The sequence below is a fragment of the Monodelphis domestica genome, chromosome 3 (genome assembly GCF_027887165.1).
Source record: "Monodelphis domestica isolate mMonDom1 chromosome 3, mMonDom1.pri, whole genome shotgun sequence".
Taxonomy (NCBI): Eukaryota; Metazoa; Chordata; class Mammalia; order Didelphimorphia; family Didelphidae; genus Monodelphis; species Monodelphis domestica.
Window position 1 is genome coordinate 321929951 of NC_077229.1, and position 17829 is coordinate 321947779.

Genomic DNA, 17829 nt, shown 5'->3' on the forward strand with positions numbered 1-17829 from the left:
GTGTTACTATTCTAGCTATCCCTTCCTCCTCCTCATTTTGGGGAACCCAGGCCTTGGCTGCCTTGGGCCCCTGAGAGATTCAGACTAACCCAGGGTACCAGGAACTGTGAGGTGATCTTGTCAGCTGCTTTGTGTCTTCTCAAGCTGGCCACTTCAATTGGGAATTAGGGGGAAGGGTATCCAGTCACCAGGAGAAAGATTTAAGTCTTTTCTCAAGAGCAAGTCTTGACCAGACCTTTTCCTTAGGCTGTCTCAGGATTGAGAGAGAGCTAACTGCCACTTTCACAGATTCTCCTCCTCTCTCAAGATTCCAGAATCTCTCCTGGGGCCCCTCCCCCATTGTGGATGAGGCTCCAGCAATTTCCCAGACTGTAACTCCCGTTCTTGAGTTTGAAACCTCTATCACAATACACACACACACACACACCCACACACATGCACGTGTGCGCACGCGCGCGCACACACACACACACACACACACACACACACACACACACACATACAGAATCACCAGTCAATTGGGATGAGCAGGTCTTATGCTTTAGCTACAAAATTGTATCAATTTTCTTTTTTTGCAAAGGAAGTTACTGAAATTTTTTTCTACAGAAGTTACTAAATTTTGTTTTTTGACTATCAGGTACAGATGCCTTTTGAAAGATCTATGGTTAATTATGTCTCTAATGCCTATAAATGTGACAGGATAGATAATAATGGTAGCTAACATTTATACAGTGTTTATTATGTACCAGGCACTATAATTATTATCTTATTTGATCCTCTTAACAATCCTGAGAAGTAGGGGCTACTATTATTCCCATTCTACAGATGAAAAAACTCAGGGAAATAGAAATAAAATGACTTTCCCAGAGCCACCCAACTAATAAGTGTTTGAGGCTGGATTTGAACTCAGAATTTGTTGACTCTGTGTCCAGTGCTCTATTCAATATATTACCTACTTGCCTACATCTACTCAAAGAAGGCTTCTCTATATTGTATTTAGCTCTCTGCCAGACTTTTGTTGGTTTGGTGACTCAGTTGTAGCCATTGGTTAAACCTATACTTCACTGAATTGTTAATGCTTTTTTTTTGATACCTTAATTTGTTTCCATGATCATTCTTCAACTCTCTGTGGGTCAACTGCTTGTTTATGAAAATACTTCCAATTCAGGAAACACTTACTGGATGCCTAATGTGGGGAAGGCACTACACTAGGTACTGGCAATACAGATACTAAGATGACACAGGTACTGCCTTCAAAAGGCTTAGAGTCTAATTGAGTGAAGAGACATGAGCAAAAACGCCTATTGTTCCAGGGAGAATGAAGTAAGTATAAAGGAGAGGTACTGTTAAAATTCTATAGGGAAATGTTAGAAGGAAGACCTCTCTGGTAGCAGTGAGTCAGAAGATAAACCATAACAGAAGTTGTCATAGTAGAATTGACACTTGGACTGTGTCCTGAAAAAATAGAGGATCTTCAACAGATATAGATGGGAAAGGAAGGAGTTCATGTCAGGCATAGTGGAGTGGCATGACTAAAGTCAAGGATATTTTGGAAAACTTTTAAAATGACCTAGATGACAATGATAGATCTGTAGATATAGAATATCTGGAAGAGAAAAGGGCCAGAACTATTGTGGTTTACTTGTGAGTGGAAAAGAGAGAAATGAGACAGATTGTGGAAGTACTTGAGAAGACAACAGTTATTTGGGATTCAGGATGAGGTAGAGGGGGAAATAAAAAAATGGTGCTGGTTGATGGAGCAAAATAATGAAATCAACAAAAATAAAAAGAGAGGGGGAGATATAGATTTTTGGGGAAGAAGTTTTGCTTTGCACATATTGAGTTCGTGGTATTTAAGTGGAAATATCTATCAGACAAGTGGAAATATCAAGGGTTAGAGGTGGAGAGATAATTCAGTAGATTGAATCACCAAGAGAATGTTAGAAAGAGAGGTCCAAGTGAAAAACCATGAGACATATCTATGTTTAAAAGATGGGAAGAAAATGAAGATTAGACAAGGAACAGTTAAAGGGGTAGAAAGAAAATTATGCTTATATTGTTTCATAGAATCTGATGAAGAAGAATCTATGCTGTGATCAATCATGTTTAATGCCACAGAGAGGTCAAGGAAGATGTGGACAGAAAAAAGACATTGGAGTTAGTAATAATATCATTGTAGATTCCAGAGGATGCTTGCTATTTCATGAGAATTTTACAGACAGAAGACAGACTACAAAGGGATGAGGAATGAATGAGTCATGGGGAAGTAGACAACTCTTTCTAGAATTATGTCAGTAAAAGAGAGAAAAAACACAAACATAGGGTCAAGGGAAAAGTTTTTTTTTCCCCTTTAGAACAGGGAAGTAAGTTGTTTTAGAATAAGGAGAAAGAGAAATGGGAGAAAGAAAAATGGAAGAAATAGAAGAGGGTAATGGATGCAAGATGGAGCAAGGCCATGGAAGTGTTGGATTCAAGGGTATAATTAGAATGGTTAGCTTGGACAAAAAGGAGCATCACTTCTTCCTCTGAAACTGGAGGAAAGGATTACATTGGTAAGGATACTGATAGAGTTAAATGCTGTTTTTTTCTTTTCATCAAAATTTACAGGCACTTGGATAATGTTACCAATAATTGCCTATCAAAGTGGACATTGACTCAGTTTAAAGAGGTAGCATGATAGAGAGCTAGTTTTCACATTAGTAATGTCTGGGTTCAAGTTCTGCCTCCAACACATTATCTGTGTGACTTGGGGCAAGTCACTTTACTTTTTAGTTCTCTAGTCAACTCTTTATGACTATAAATCGACAAAGAAAGATTGAAACTGTAAACATTTATATGAAGAATTCTGCAGCTTGCTAATCAGAGAATTACAAATTAAAGTGGCACAGGTTTTTCTTCCTATCTATAACGTTGGTAAAAATGATAAGAAGGGAAATAATGAATATTGGAGGAGTTGTGGGAAAACAGATACCCTAGTTCATTGTGTGGAACCAATTAGCCATTCTGAAAAGCAATTCAGAGGTAGTCCAGAAAGTCACCAAACTATGCATACTCTTTGAACTAGTTATATCACCACTAGATACCTCACAGAAGTCAAATAAAGAGAAAAAAGATCTCTGTATGTAAAAATATTTATAGCATCTCTTTTCATGGCAGCCCAAATTCTACTATAGGGTAATGACTAAACACATTGTGGCATATGAATGTGATGGAATACTATTTAATGTAAGAAATGATGAAATGATGAATGTCAGAGGAAATTGGGAAGATCTTAATGCAAAGCTAAGTAAACAGAATTGGAGAAAATCCACACAATGATAATATTTTGGAGAAAATAACCTTGAAAGATTTTAGAACTAGGATAAATGCAATGATAAATGATGTTCAAAAAACAGAAGATGAAACACACTACTCACTTACTGACAGATATGATGATCTTCAAATGGCAAAAGAGACACATTTTTGCACATATCTAGTGTTGGAATTAGTTTTGGCAGCCTAGGCGATGCAGATATGAATTCAGGTATTTGTTTTAAAATTTTGATTAATAGAGATTAATGGTAGGGATAGATTATAAAAATACTATTTGGGAAAAAAGTAGTCAGCAGAAAAAAGAAAAGAAAAAAAAGAAGAGTATAACGTTCAAAGTAGATACTTACTTTGGTAGAAGTAATTTCTTCCCTGGTCATTCTCTATACCAATGAACTCATTGAAAGATCTTGTCCCTCTCTCAAATGATTCCCTGTTTTGAGCAGGACTAATCTGCCTTGTGAAGTTTTGGTACCCACTTTCTTATCTTTGCTTAGTAAACGAAAGCCATTTGCTTTGTACAGAATATGGTGCTCTGGATTCTTTCTATACCCAATTTCTATATTTAGAGAAAGAAGAGATTTTTCACTAGTTTATGGAAAGTTATTAATGTTGACTGCTAGCATTTTTCAGAAACATGATGATTAGAAAAGAGTTCATCATTGATATTTTGGCATACTTATCTGAAGCAGACTGTGAATGATTTTATGAAAGATGACTTTTAGTTCAAAATGAAATAAGTTTTATTTGGAGCAAATCTGAATATGAGAGAATGTCTTAGATAATATTCAACACTTTGAAATAACCAGTATATTTGATTTGAGGCCAGCTGGTCTATTAGTTTAAGGTATAAGTTCTCATGTGGGAAATAAAGAAAGATAAATGAAATATATGGATTTCCAGAGAAAATCAACTGTTCAAAATGGAGACTACTTAATAATTCCTAATATGTACTTGTCTGCATACATCCGAATACCAGAGGCTTGAATGGTAACATTTATAGCATTTGGCAATAAAGGTAAATGGGTCTTCAATTCCTGGGCTTAGTTTAATAATTCACTTATTCATTTAAAAAGGATTTATTGAGTGCCTACTGTGCCTATAGCAACTATACTCAATGCAAGGGAGAATATGAAAGAAATTGAAAAAAACTGACTTTGCTGTGTGAGAACAAAGTATTAATAGAGTCATAGATTTAGAATTGAGGAGGAACTCAGAGGCTATCTACTTCAGGGTACTTCTTTTAGAGCAGAGGAAACTTCAGGCCCCAAGAGATTTACCCAATGTTGCCTAGTAAATAATGAAATTAGAATTTAAACTCCTTCTCCTTTGATTCCAAATCCAAATTCAAAGCTCTTTCTATGATGCTATTTAGTTGTTTAGTTATTTCTGGTCATTTCTGACGCTCTGTGACATGTCTGGGGTTCTCTTAGCAAAAATACTAGAATGATTTGTAATTTCTTTCTCTACCTCATTTTATAGATGAGGAATTGAAGCAAACAGAGTTAAGTGACTTGTCCAGGTTCACACAACTAGTAAGTGTCTGGGACCAGAACTGTCTGTTCCAAATTTTGTTTACTATTTGTTGTATGTTGACTATTAATTTTGTGATTATTTTCTTCATCTGTAAATTGGGATAATAATAAACTTACCTCCCAGGTTATTGGGAGAATAAAGCGATACAATATGATAAAGAACTTTACATATTTTAAACCACTTTGTAAATACTATATAGTACATTGTTATAAGGGAAAATCTATCTCCTTATACTACACTTAAAAATTACTAGAAAATTAATATAGTTGTATGGTGATGCAGACAAACTCCATGCATAAGTATTAACAATTGCAAAACATAGAAGTAACAAGTCCAAAGTCATGGAAGCTTTCTGGAAGCCTTGATGTTGATATCAATAATATAAACTGGTAGAGTAAATGATTAAATATATTACAAAGTGAATAGCATGACTAGAAGGTTGAAAACTGTAAATGAGCAGGTTGTGGCATATCTTTTCATATATTTAAAATGTTTTACTGATGTTTTCTGATTATCTACATCATCATAGTTTTCCCCAGTAATCCTCCCCACCCTCAGCTTAGAGTACTATTCTATCTAACAAACAGTAATTTTTAAAGAGAAAAAAAAATTCAGCACAACTCATCAACACATTGAAAAAGTCCAAAAAAATGGCAATATTCGATATCTTTGGATCTCTCACCTCCACAGAAAGGTAGTTTGGGAACATTTTCTGATGCCTTTTCATTTGATTCATGCTTAATAGTTATTATTTTGTGGTTTTCTTTTGAATTTTTGGTGTATGGTATTCTTTCCTTTAATATTATTGCAGTTATTGTATATATTTTCTTGGCTCTGCTTACTTTGTTCTGCATTAGTTCATATAAGTCTTTTCATGCCTCTCTGTATTGATCAATAAATCATTTCTTACAGCACTATAGTATTCTATTACATCAGTGGGTCACAATTTGTTTAGCCATTCTCAATTAGTGGGAGTATTCTTTATTTCCAATTCTTTGCTATTAATAAAAGTGTTGTTATAGAGATTTTGAGGTATATCCAGACTTTCTTTTTATTAAACACTTCCTTGGGATTGTATGCTTTTGAAAAAGGTTTTATTTATGCTTTTTATTTTATAGTATAACAATTTCTAGGTATGTCCTTTTGATATCCTTCCTCTATTTGATAGCCTTCCCTCGTAACAAAGAAAAGTCTTCTTTTTTTTAGCAAACCAAACAACTCATAACTATATCTGACAGCAAATGCAACATTTCACACTTGTAATTCCCCCAATTTTCAAGAAAAGGAAAATTATGCCCCAGATTTTTATAATCAATGAATAATAACTGGAGTGGGATCTTATAGTCTGAATTCATTTTTTTCAACACTGTTTTTTTTTCAGTAAATTGTAACAAAAATCCATATTCTTAAAATCATTATTCTTTGGGTCACATTGTGTGACTATATCACAAAATGGTCCATTTTCTAAAGAATTTAAATTGATAGTTTGGGGATGTGGGCATGGGTAGGACGCACTACATTATAAGTAAAAAGTCACACAGAACAACTACTATATGAAAGTTCACCAAAGAAATGTTTGAGTGAAAAAAAATGAGTCAATTACATGGTGAGAGTGAGGAATAACTGATGGATATCTGCTCCCACGTGCCATTGGTTTTCTTGTGTTGTTAAAAGAACACAAGGAAGGCATCTTGGACCTTTTGTGATTTACCTTAATTATTATAAATACACGGACAAGAACTACACATGACCTGATAATGATGGATTGTGATCTGCATTGTTGTGGGAATGCCCATATTGATGAGATGCTGTCTCTATAGGAGCACTGAAGTATTTACAAGTTATAGTAGTTTTCCTGACAATGACCTTGGGAAATAAGTAGAAATACTTGGAATAACTATATGAGAGAATGAATACTGAAATCAGTAGAACCAGGAGAGCATTACACACAGCCACAGAATTAATATTGGGAGGATAAATTTTGAATGTCGCCTCTCAAGAGTGAACTGAAAGGTGAAAACATTAAAGAGTTAGTTTGTAGAAACATGTCAGTCTTCCTGACTATATCTTCCGAGATGTGGCAAAGGCAGGGAGGATCTGGGACACTTGTGGATGGGATTCATTACGAATATATCAGAAAAATAAGCTAAACATATGAGGTTTATGATTTCATTTAAATGTAATCTTTTTCTTTGAATATAGAAATGCTTATTTTATTTGAATTTGTAAAAATGGAATAAAAGAATAAAATTTAAAAAAAAGAAAAAAGGAAAATAAAGAAAAATTTAAAAAAGAATGCATTACAGGCATGGATGATGATTTGGGTTTATGCACAGAGACATAAGATGACATTTTTAAAAAACCCTTACCTTCTGTCTTGGAATCAATATTATGTATTGTGTATTGTATACTGTATATTGGTTCCAAGGCAGAAGAGTGGTAAAGGCTAGGCAATGGGGGCTAAATGACTTGCCCAGGGTCATACATCTGGGAAGTGTCTGAGGTCACATTTGAACCTAGGACCTCTGGTGCTCTCAATGCACTGAGCTGCCCAGTTGCCCCAAGATAACATTTTTTAATTCAAGTACCAGCTAGTATTTCATTTTGACTAGATTATGTTAATTGTAAAGATGGGTGTGAACTCAATTGTGGAAGTCCTTATATACCAGGTAAGTTTTTTTTTTAATGATATTACAAATTCACATCAGGTATCAATACAATTGATCAGCACATTTTGTACAAATATCAGTATTACAAATCAAAACAATTGATTTGGAATATTTATATTTAATTAGATTAATTTCAGTGTATAACATGCCAATTTTTTATCCACTCCCTAAATTACCATCAAGTTTCTTGCCCCATTTATTACCATTTACTTTTCTTTAGTATTGTTATAATGGGAATTTGGTGAGGAATGAACAAGAAGAAAATATATAAAAAATTCAGATTTATTGGTTGGGAAGGGGAGGAAGGAACAGGCGTTAGGAGAATTACTACAAGTTATCTTATACACCAATTTCTATAAATCTATCTAAAACTATCTAATTCTAAGCTAATCAGTAAATTTCCCAATAACCAAGTCTCATAAATGAAGTCCAATCAAATGGGCTAGGATCTTCAGTTGATAACTGTCTAAATAGGTCCAGTGGTGAAGTGTGTCCTCAATCTTCTTTACTCAAGCTGCTAGAAGCCAGTTTAAAAGATTCCTCTCTTCAGTTGTTGTCAGGAGAAGCAGAAACCTGTTTTTCCAAACCTCCAACTTCAGGTCCTTCCATGAGAGAAGTGCCCAGACACTTGGGACCTTAGAACCTTTCCCAGATCTTGACCCCTAGGCTCCCATGTGACTCTTAGTCACATGCTCCTGTCAATCACTTTGACATATGCATTACTTAGTTTGTTTGCAAAAAACGTCCTTACCTTATCACAGTATGAAATGGACCATATCAGATTTTTCATATTACTCATACTTTTAAATTTAATTTGCATTATAATATTCCATTACCACAATTTGTTTAACCAGTATATTTAGGTTGCTTTAGAAAATAAATACAAGTTATGTTTCTATAAAAACAGTCCATTTTCCCACCATTCTCCCTGCCTGTACTTTGGTAAAATGCTCAGGATATACTCCTGGCAATAAGATTATAGAATTAAAGATCATAACAATTAAAAAAAAAACACTTACCTTCTGTCTTAGAATTGATACTAAGTATCAGTCCAAGGCAGAAATAAGGGCTTAGAAATTGTGGTTAAGGGGGCAGCTGGGTAGCTCAGTGTGTTGAGAGCTAGGCCTAGAGACGGGAGGTCCTAGGTTCAAATCTGACCTCAGACACTTCCCAGTTGTGTGACCCTGGGCAAGTCACTTGACCCCCATTGCCTAGCCCTTACCACTCTTCTGCCTTGGAGCCAGTACACAGTATTGACTCCAAGATGGAAGGTAAGGGTTTAAAAAAAAAAAAGAAATTGTGGTTAAGTGACTTGCCCATGGTCACACAGCTAGGAAGTGTCTGAGGTCAGATTTGAATTCAGGATTTCCTTTCTCCATACTCTAGTCTCTCCACTGAACCAACTAAGTTTCCTACTTTTATAACTTTTAGTACATGATTCCAGATTATTTCATGAAAAGATTCAACTAGTTTTCAATTACACTAGTAATGAATGAATGTATCATTTTCTCCACAACTGCTCTAAGTTTGAATTTCATTGCTGAAATTTTTTTTGTCATTTTGGTGGAATCGTGATTACTTTAATTTTTATTTATTTAATTATTTGATTGTTGGTAATGTTGAGCATTTTTCAAGTGAAAAATATCAATGGAACAGAACAGATACCAGACATCCAACCAAATACATACTAAAGTTTAGAATTTGATAACCCTATAGAAAATCAAAAACAAGGAAATGATTATTTAATAAATATATTGAGGAAAACTTGTTTACAATATGATAAGAAATTAATAAGGACCCACATCTTATAGCTGTGGGAATTTAGTGAATGTCAGCTAGATGATAAACATGCAAAATTATGAAAATATGTAATAAAATTATTGCAATGTATTGTATTTAGTCAAGTTTATCCTAGTTCTGGAGTAAAGATAACTGTTTCACCGAATTAAAGAATTACTAAATCTTAGAATTGGAATGGACCTTAGTTATCATCTCATCCAACTCATGTCTTGAGAAAAAAGCAATTCCTCTCTGCAACACACTTTATATCTAATATATATGTGATTATAACCCAGAGATTATGAAAGACAAACTGTTAGAATTAATGAAAAGCTCCAAATGTCCATGATTGTTCCCCTTCTTGTGTTCCATATCACATTGTTGGCTAAGACTGAGCAGAACCCGGCTAGTTGGCCTGTTGCCTAGCCCCGTCTCCCTCATTTTGTACATAAAAATTTGACTTTTTGAAGGAAAGTGTAAGATTTTATATTTGTTCCTACTAAATTCATTTTACTAGGTTTAACACAATATTCTGTCCTGTCACTTGCTTTCTGACACCCTAATTCTGTTGTCCAGTGTATTAAGTAGCCCTTCTAGCCTTGTGTCAACTTTAAATTTGATAATCATATTATCTGCCTGCAGTATATCCAAATGTAATGTCCTTGACTACACTCTCTTCTTTCCACACCTCCATTACTGGGCATTACAGGTGGAGGAGAATGTGTTTTCTTAGCAATTGTTTAGAAGCGACAGAGAGGATGTGACATATTCCTGGTCACCTGAAACTTGAACTGAAAGCTTAGGAACACCTGAGCAGAAAATCAGTAGCATTATTCCCCTTTCTGTGATCTGCCTTATATCTCTATTCCATTAACTATGGATAAGCTAGTTTTCGCTTAAAGATGCTTACTAGTGGCTAGACACTCAACAGGAAAGTATTAGCCATCAAGAACTTCAGTTTACTCTAGATACTGAGCTTATACCTTGACCCATGAGGAGGGGGAGCTCAGTCTTGCCTCGAGAGTTCTTGTGTTTTTTTTCCTAAATGAAAGATTCTAAAGAATATCATCAGTCAAATGTCACTTATAATATTTGCTTATAGCCACACAAGTGTCAGTGATATGAACTATGCCTTTCTTAGCATTCCTGGGTCTATGAACACCTACATGCCTTCTCAGATGTGTCTAGGTTTAGGAGAAACCGCAAGTGTGCAGCTGTACAGTTGATATTTTATTATGCATTTCAATTTTTATTATTATTCCCATATTAAGAATAAAACACAATATACATTTGAGCATATTCCCTGTGCTCCTATGGAGGGAGACGTGACTGGGATTGATTGAATTATGACAAATCCAGGAAGGAGGCAAGGGTAGGATTGGGCTAAAAACAATCTTTGATAGGATATATTCTTACTAATCACACTGTTTAGATTGGTGTGATTACTGGGGGGGAGAGAGAGAGAGAGAGAAAGAGAGAGAGAGAGAGAGAGAGAGAGAGAGAGAGAGAGAGAGAGAGAGAGAGAGAGAGAGAGAGAGAGAGAGAGAGAGCGAGCGAGCTGGGGAGATAGAAGATTCTATATGCCCTAAGAACTATAGAGAAATTGGCACATCTTAGGATTTCTGTTCACCAGAATGAAGAGTTTTAACCACTGGAGTAAGTGTAGGGAAGACTAGAAGTGCCCAATACTTCACATCACTAACTAGCAGCATTAGTTTTAAAAAAGTAACTGATAAAAAAAAAATAAAAAAATTCTGGGTCACTTGAAGATCCATAGGGAGTCCTCTTTCCAAGCTGCAACTGCACTTTGGGGGCAAATATTCAATCAGTTCTAAATTCATATCATTGTATAATCATCTTGTTCTCTAAGGAATAGACCAGTGAGCTTGGCCTTCAGTTTTATTTTGTCCTGATAAGTGCTAGAATATTGATAAGAGAAATTCTTTTGTCAATTTTATCTGAACTCCTGGTTATTTAATAATAAAAGCAAAACCTCATACTGCTCCTCTCATTGAAGGATTAGTGGAGAAGAGTCTCTTTCTGCCCAACATGAAGTCTTCTGAAGAATTACAGAATAAGACTCTGATTTTGCAATTTAATTGATCAGTTAAAGGTAGGACAACTCTGCTTAGTGTGCAATAAGGAGTATATTTGTCTACCTTTTAAAAGAATTACACATATTAAATGTCATAGTTTTATTTTTTGAGGATCATATTCCCACATCTGGTACTATTCTTTGAAGCTTAGTGTTCATGTGGGCCTAAGAAGTAAAAGAGTTAAGAAATAGATGAATGAAATTGTATTTAAATGTAGATTAGTGTCTATTAATTCAAGTCTCCATCATATTGAATGGACCTTATGTGGTGAACTTTTGGGGAAGAACATGGGTATGAACTTGCTGCTCAACATAGGATGGGCAGACATAGATAAGTCTAAAGCTGTATCAGTAGAAGGAACTCCAGACATGATGAGGTCAAATTTCTATTTGAATATTCCAGTCAGTCTCTAGAAAAGATGTGAATGAAAGTGTTCTAGATTTAGACTTTGAATCTTGGTTTGACTTCTTATTAATTGCAAAATTTGGGGCAATGTTTTATTTCTATAGATCCCAGTGCCCTCTAAGTAAAATGAAGGGATTGGATTAAATTATGTCTAACTTTCTTTTTAGCCCTAAATCTATGATCTTGTCCACAGTGAACTGTTTTCAAGCCTGGGAACTTACTGTGCTCAGTCCAAATTTGATCAGCTAATAAGAATTAGCTAGAGCTGCATTTTCCTCTATGTATTTGTACAGATTTTCTGCCATCTGTTCTAATACCAATTGGGGGTGTCAGTGTTCTTTGGGTGTAAAGCAATTGTAAAAGAAGATCTTTTGTCTGATAATGGTTTATTTAGCAACTCAAGTATTCCCTAAATGTTAAAGTATTGAGAATGAGTCAGATTTTGGAAAGAACCAATTTCCAACTGTATATTATTTAAAAGGGGGGGGGGAGATAAGTTGATAAAGTAGAGTCCCAAGTCATAGTACTTGAAGAGGCCAAGAGGACCCTGGAGTTAAATAGTAAATCTTAGTTGTGTACTAGTCAATCTGTTTTTAGAGCTGTGAATATAGTTCTTAATTCTTGGATGGACTTTCCTATGTCATGTTATAGTTATTCACCCCCACAGACCAAAGCTTATAATAGCTCTTGATGCACCCTTATGGCTTCTCCAGGTATTAAAGGAACTTGCCATGTTTTCATTTCATTAATCTTTTCTCAGGGGCTGGTGATGAGTTCATCTGCCTCTCTCCCATCAAGTCTGAAAATTCTTTTCAATTAAAAACTCATCTTTACAGATGGTATTAGCATTAGAAGGGACTCATTCTGTCTAAAACAACAAATATTGAAATATTTCAGGAATTGCCCTATAAATCATTGGAAGTGGAGTGGAGGGCAGGATTTCAAATCAAAAAAAGTAAAGCAAAAGTTGAGCTGATGAGAACTTGGCCCATATGGTTTATTGTCTCTAGAATGTATCAGTTTCATCACAGTGTCTGGGCAATTGAGTTGCCCATTAATGTGAAATATAGGGAACATTTTAACCAAGCTATTAACTGTGAAACACTTTATCCAAAACATTATGATTACGGAGGTGATAATAGAAACAGTTTAAACGAAGGGAGAATGCTCTGTTAAGGAGGATTAAAGGGACCATTTATTGAATAGGATGGATTTCCTCCAAGCCCCTGTGTGCAGAAAGCATGCAATGCGTGAATAATTCATCTAGAAATTCTATCATGAAGTTGTATCAGTTTCCACAGTAAAACCTGGCTGTGGAGGAGGAGAACACATCAACATCTGTGACAGGCCCAATGAAGAGACAGTTGCAAAGCCTTTCAGGCACCAGGAGCAAAGCAAAATATAATAAATTCACTGAAGTGTCAAATTTGTGTCGGCTGAATAATGACACCATATGTCTGGGGTGCTGTGTCACCCTAGGCTGCGCTGAGAAAACACATGGCTTTATAAAAATGGCTGTCAACACAGAAGAAAAAAAAAACACAAAAAACTTTTGGCTACTGCCCTTCCCTTAGAGAAAACTGACTTTTGTGAGAGTCCAGGTACCTGATCATTCTAAATAATTATATTTAAAATCCATTAATCACCATCCAAACAAGGGTGGACACAAGCTTGAGAGGGTTAGGCCATAAGATGATCTCTTCTGTGCATGAGCTTTTAAGTGCATTCATTCAAAGGTTTTGAAGGCCAGTGGCCCCTATCCCCTTCGTGTTCCTCCCAAACTCCCTCGGCACCCTGCCCCCAACCATGTTAATGATATACTTGTATTTTACATGACTCTCCAAGGAGCTCTCTTCTAGGCATTTCACAGACATCATCTCATTAATTCTCCTGGCTTCCCTGGGAGGGACAGAGAGGTCAGGTATTATTTTACACCAGAGAAACTGAGGCACAGGAAGATTTCAGGTCACTTTAACCAGTTGCTTGTCCCCAACTCCAGAGAGAGGCCACAACTCTACTTTAATGATGAAAGGACAGCCTCTAACTGTTTTCAATTTAGAGGTTATTTTTCTAGTTGTTACTGTTTATTCTTCAAATGAAATTTTAATACATTCTTATGAGTCAAAAGGTTAATTTTTCAGCTTTTAAAATTCTGTTTTCTCTTAATAACATTTTGATGTGCCTTTCCTAATCTAACTGACACATTCCCACTTAATTTATTTGGTTGACTTGTCCTCAAGAGTTTCTCTATGGGTTTAGCAAACTACTCCTACCATCTCTACATTCCATTCTTTCTAATTCAGAAGATGCCTGCTGGTTCTTGCCTTGGAGAGTCTAGGCTGTTGAAAGCATCATAATTCAGGTCAGTTAAATTCTACTTACATTTACTAAGCACCAATCATATTCAGAGCCCTGCAGTAGGTGCTAGGGGAAATGTGAAACTGAGGTAAGACATAGTAGCTGCCCCCAGGGGACTTCTGGCCTGGTACAGAGTCTCAACAGAATCAAAGTGGATTAATTTTGTCACTTTGTTCAGTATCTCAAACTTTAGTTATTTGTGACAGAACATTCTTTAGAATTTACAATAATAAATAAATTTGAATAATTGACTTGAAATATAAATTATAAATAAGTAACTTGCACTGTGGCTACTTTGTACAAATATATTTTAGTCTTTAAAGCTCTGAAGAATAAGTGGCTAGATGGCTCAGGGGACAGAGCTCTGGACATGAAGTCAGAAAGAACTGAGTTCAAATGAGTCCTTAGACAATGACTAGCCATGTGACCCTGGGCAAGTTACTTAACCTCTATTTGCTTTAATCCATTGAAGAAGGAAATGGCAAACCACTTCAGTATCTTTGTCAAGGAAATCCCATGGACAGTATTGGTATTCCATGTGGTCCATGTGGTCATGAAGATATGAGTGAACAACAACAACAACAAAAGCCTTGAAGAACACTATACTACCTTCACAGTAAAGATCTAAGACCTTTCTCTAAAACATTGAACAGTAATAGAGAAGATTTAGATTAAATTTAAGTCAAAATGTTGAGTGGTTATTATTTTGCTACATATCAGTCTATGATTTCATTGGTGTTTACATCATTGACCTGTGTGGATTGTACCCCTTCCATCCTTTCTTACCAAGGGATTACAGAATTTTGGAGTTGAAAAGAACCTTATTGAATTTCTAGTTCAAAGAGATTTCTACTATGATGCATCAGAATCTACTTGGAGAAGGGAAACTCATTTCTTTCTGAGGCAACCCACCCTCCTACAGATAGCTCTAATTATTAGGAATTAGTGAAAAACATTTATTAAATAATTACTATTTGCCAGTAACAATACTGAACACCTCTTGTTGGTTTTTGTTCAGTCATTTTCAGTTGTGTCCAGCTTAATGACTCCATTTTGGGTTTTCTTGGCAAAGATATTGAATGGCTTGCCACTTCTTTCTGCTACTGAGGTATTAAGTGACTTCCCTACAATCACAGAGCTAGTGAGTGTCTGAGGACAGATGTGAATTTAGGAAGGTGTCTTCCTGACTCCATGCTTGACACTCTATTCATTGTGCCATCTAGCTACAGACTTTCCATATTTAACTCTAAAGATACAGATACAAGGAAGCAAGCCAGCACCTGACCTCAAGAAGCTTACTTTCTAATAGAAGATAACTCATACAGGAGTGGTAGCCAGGGAAGTATTTCAGGCCAGAAAGCCAGAAAGAATGGTGAATGGCAAATGATTGACATGTGCTTTCCAGGTATAGTAATGTTTAATTGATTATTTTCAGAACTAGAGCTGGACAAAGTTGAACAACTTGTTTAATTTCTCCCAGGGTTCTTTTTGAATCTTTACTCTGTCTCCCAATGTGTCTCTGTCTCCCAGCTCTTCCCCTTTTTGTAATTTACAAATCTGATAAAATGCCTTTATCTAAGTAATTGTTAACTTATTAAGCAGCACAGCTTTAGGTACCTAGAACACTCCACTTGAAATACCCAACCAATTTGACATTGAAATATTGATAGATTACTCTTTGAATTCAAGTATTCCACCAACTCAAAACCCACTTAATTATACTATCATTTATTATTGCTCTTCTAAATCCACTTAATTGTTATGATCATTTGGTACAAACCTCTTTAATGAGAGGGAGCTAATAGTGAAGTGACTATTTTCTCAATATAGAATAAAACAAGATATTTTCCTGAGAGGATGGGAAGAGACAGCTTTGTGGGAGGCTCAAAGAGGAAAGATAGAGTTTGGAATAGTCATCACAGGGCCTTCAACAGAGACTTAAACAGGGAAAAGTGAAAGTATTACCTTGTGGTCCCAATGAGATGAGATCACACATATTTGAAGAAGACCCAGTTGATTCAGAGGTATGTCTTCCTCCAACTCCATTCAGCAGCATGTGATTAGAAGCAGAGTAAATACAGTTAGTTTAAATGTATTTCTTTTTTTTTTTTGACAGGTTTACTAAACTGATAGATCAGGGGAGTGTTATAGATTTTAGAAAGTATTTGATAAAGTATAGCATATGATCCTTCAAGGGAAAATAGAGAGGTTTGGACCAAATAATCATAACAATTAAGTAGGTTTGGAAGAGTAATACAGGGTTGAATTTGGCAAGGTCTAAGTGATTTGTCTCTGTCTTTCTGTGTCTGCCTGTCTCTGCATGTCTATATTTTGCTTCAACAACCTCTAGAAACAGGACAATTTATTTCATTATTTATTCTTTGCCTGGTAATTTTGCTTATTTATCTTTCATATATTTCTGTCACTCTGATGTCTTGGATTTTTGCAAGTTGAATATTTTCCTCCTCCTGTCTCTTCCTCTGGCACTGCTTCACAATTTTTTTCTTTTATTGAATGTCATCATTTCATTGAATGTTATCATCAATTGATAACACATTGATAATCACAGGTTTATAGACTTCATCATTTTGGGGTGTATGCTGAGTGCTGTTTTTAAAAATAGATCATTTCATTCTTTTTGTAATCTAAAAATTTTAAGCAAGTATAAAATACTTTGATATTATTTAAATTTCCTTTTTTATTTTTGAAGATATTTCTCATGACTGGTTATTATTAGATTGTCAAATTTTACTACACCATTTCTTGGAGTTTAAAGTCAAGGATTTTGTATGTCTTTTTTGGAGGGAGAGGCTGAAGTAATTTTATGTATTCTTTTGATTGATACTTGGTTTTCTGTATCCAAAAATTCTTGTCAGTGTTCTTTTATAATTTCCTGATCAAGTATTCAAGTTTTTTTGATTGTCATATTCTGGAGACCCATGATCCCTAAGTAACTTCTGTATAGCCTGTCTTTGATAGCAAGATTTTTTTCTCTTATAGTGATTATAGATTCTTTAAACAGTGCCTTTTACTTCTCTCCTTCCAGATTTTCTTTTACTTTGATATTTTTGTATTCCAAATCCTCTGTTCTTGCTTTCACATTTCTGGAAAAATTTGCTACTGTGGATTCAAATTTTTATAATTCACTAATTATTTTTGCTTTGGAAGCTATGAATTGTGAAGTTTGTTCCTTATATGTTTCATTTCACTTTTGGATCATTCTATATTCTATTGTTTTACCATGCTCTCAGGAATTTACAAAATTTTATCTATCATCAGGTATTAGTTTTGTTTCCTTTGCTTGTAATATTTGTTAAGGGAGCTTTGTATTCTTTTAGAGTGTTTAGTACTCATTCTTTCTTCTAGTTTTTGAATTATCTCTATTAATTTATTAGCTTTTGCTTTGAGATTTTAATTGCATTTTCCCTCTCTTGAAATTTGATGTTTTAGCTCCCTCCCCTTCTATTCTCACATTACTCACTCCCTGACTCCTTCTCCTTTGTTGATGGGTATATTTTCAAAGCTGGATGGAAAAGCAGTATTTGTCTCCTCCCATGTTAGTGGATTTATAATTCACCTGTCTTAAATAACCTTCTTGGAGGGTGAATGAGACAGGACTGGCCCTGTTAGTGTCCTTTCATTCAAACCTAGTGTGGCTATTTATTCTGGCTCCAATT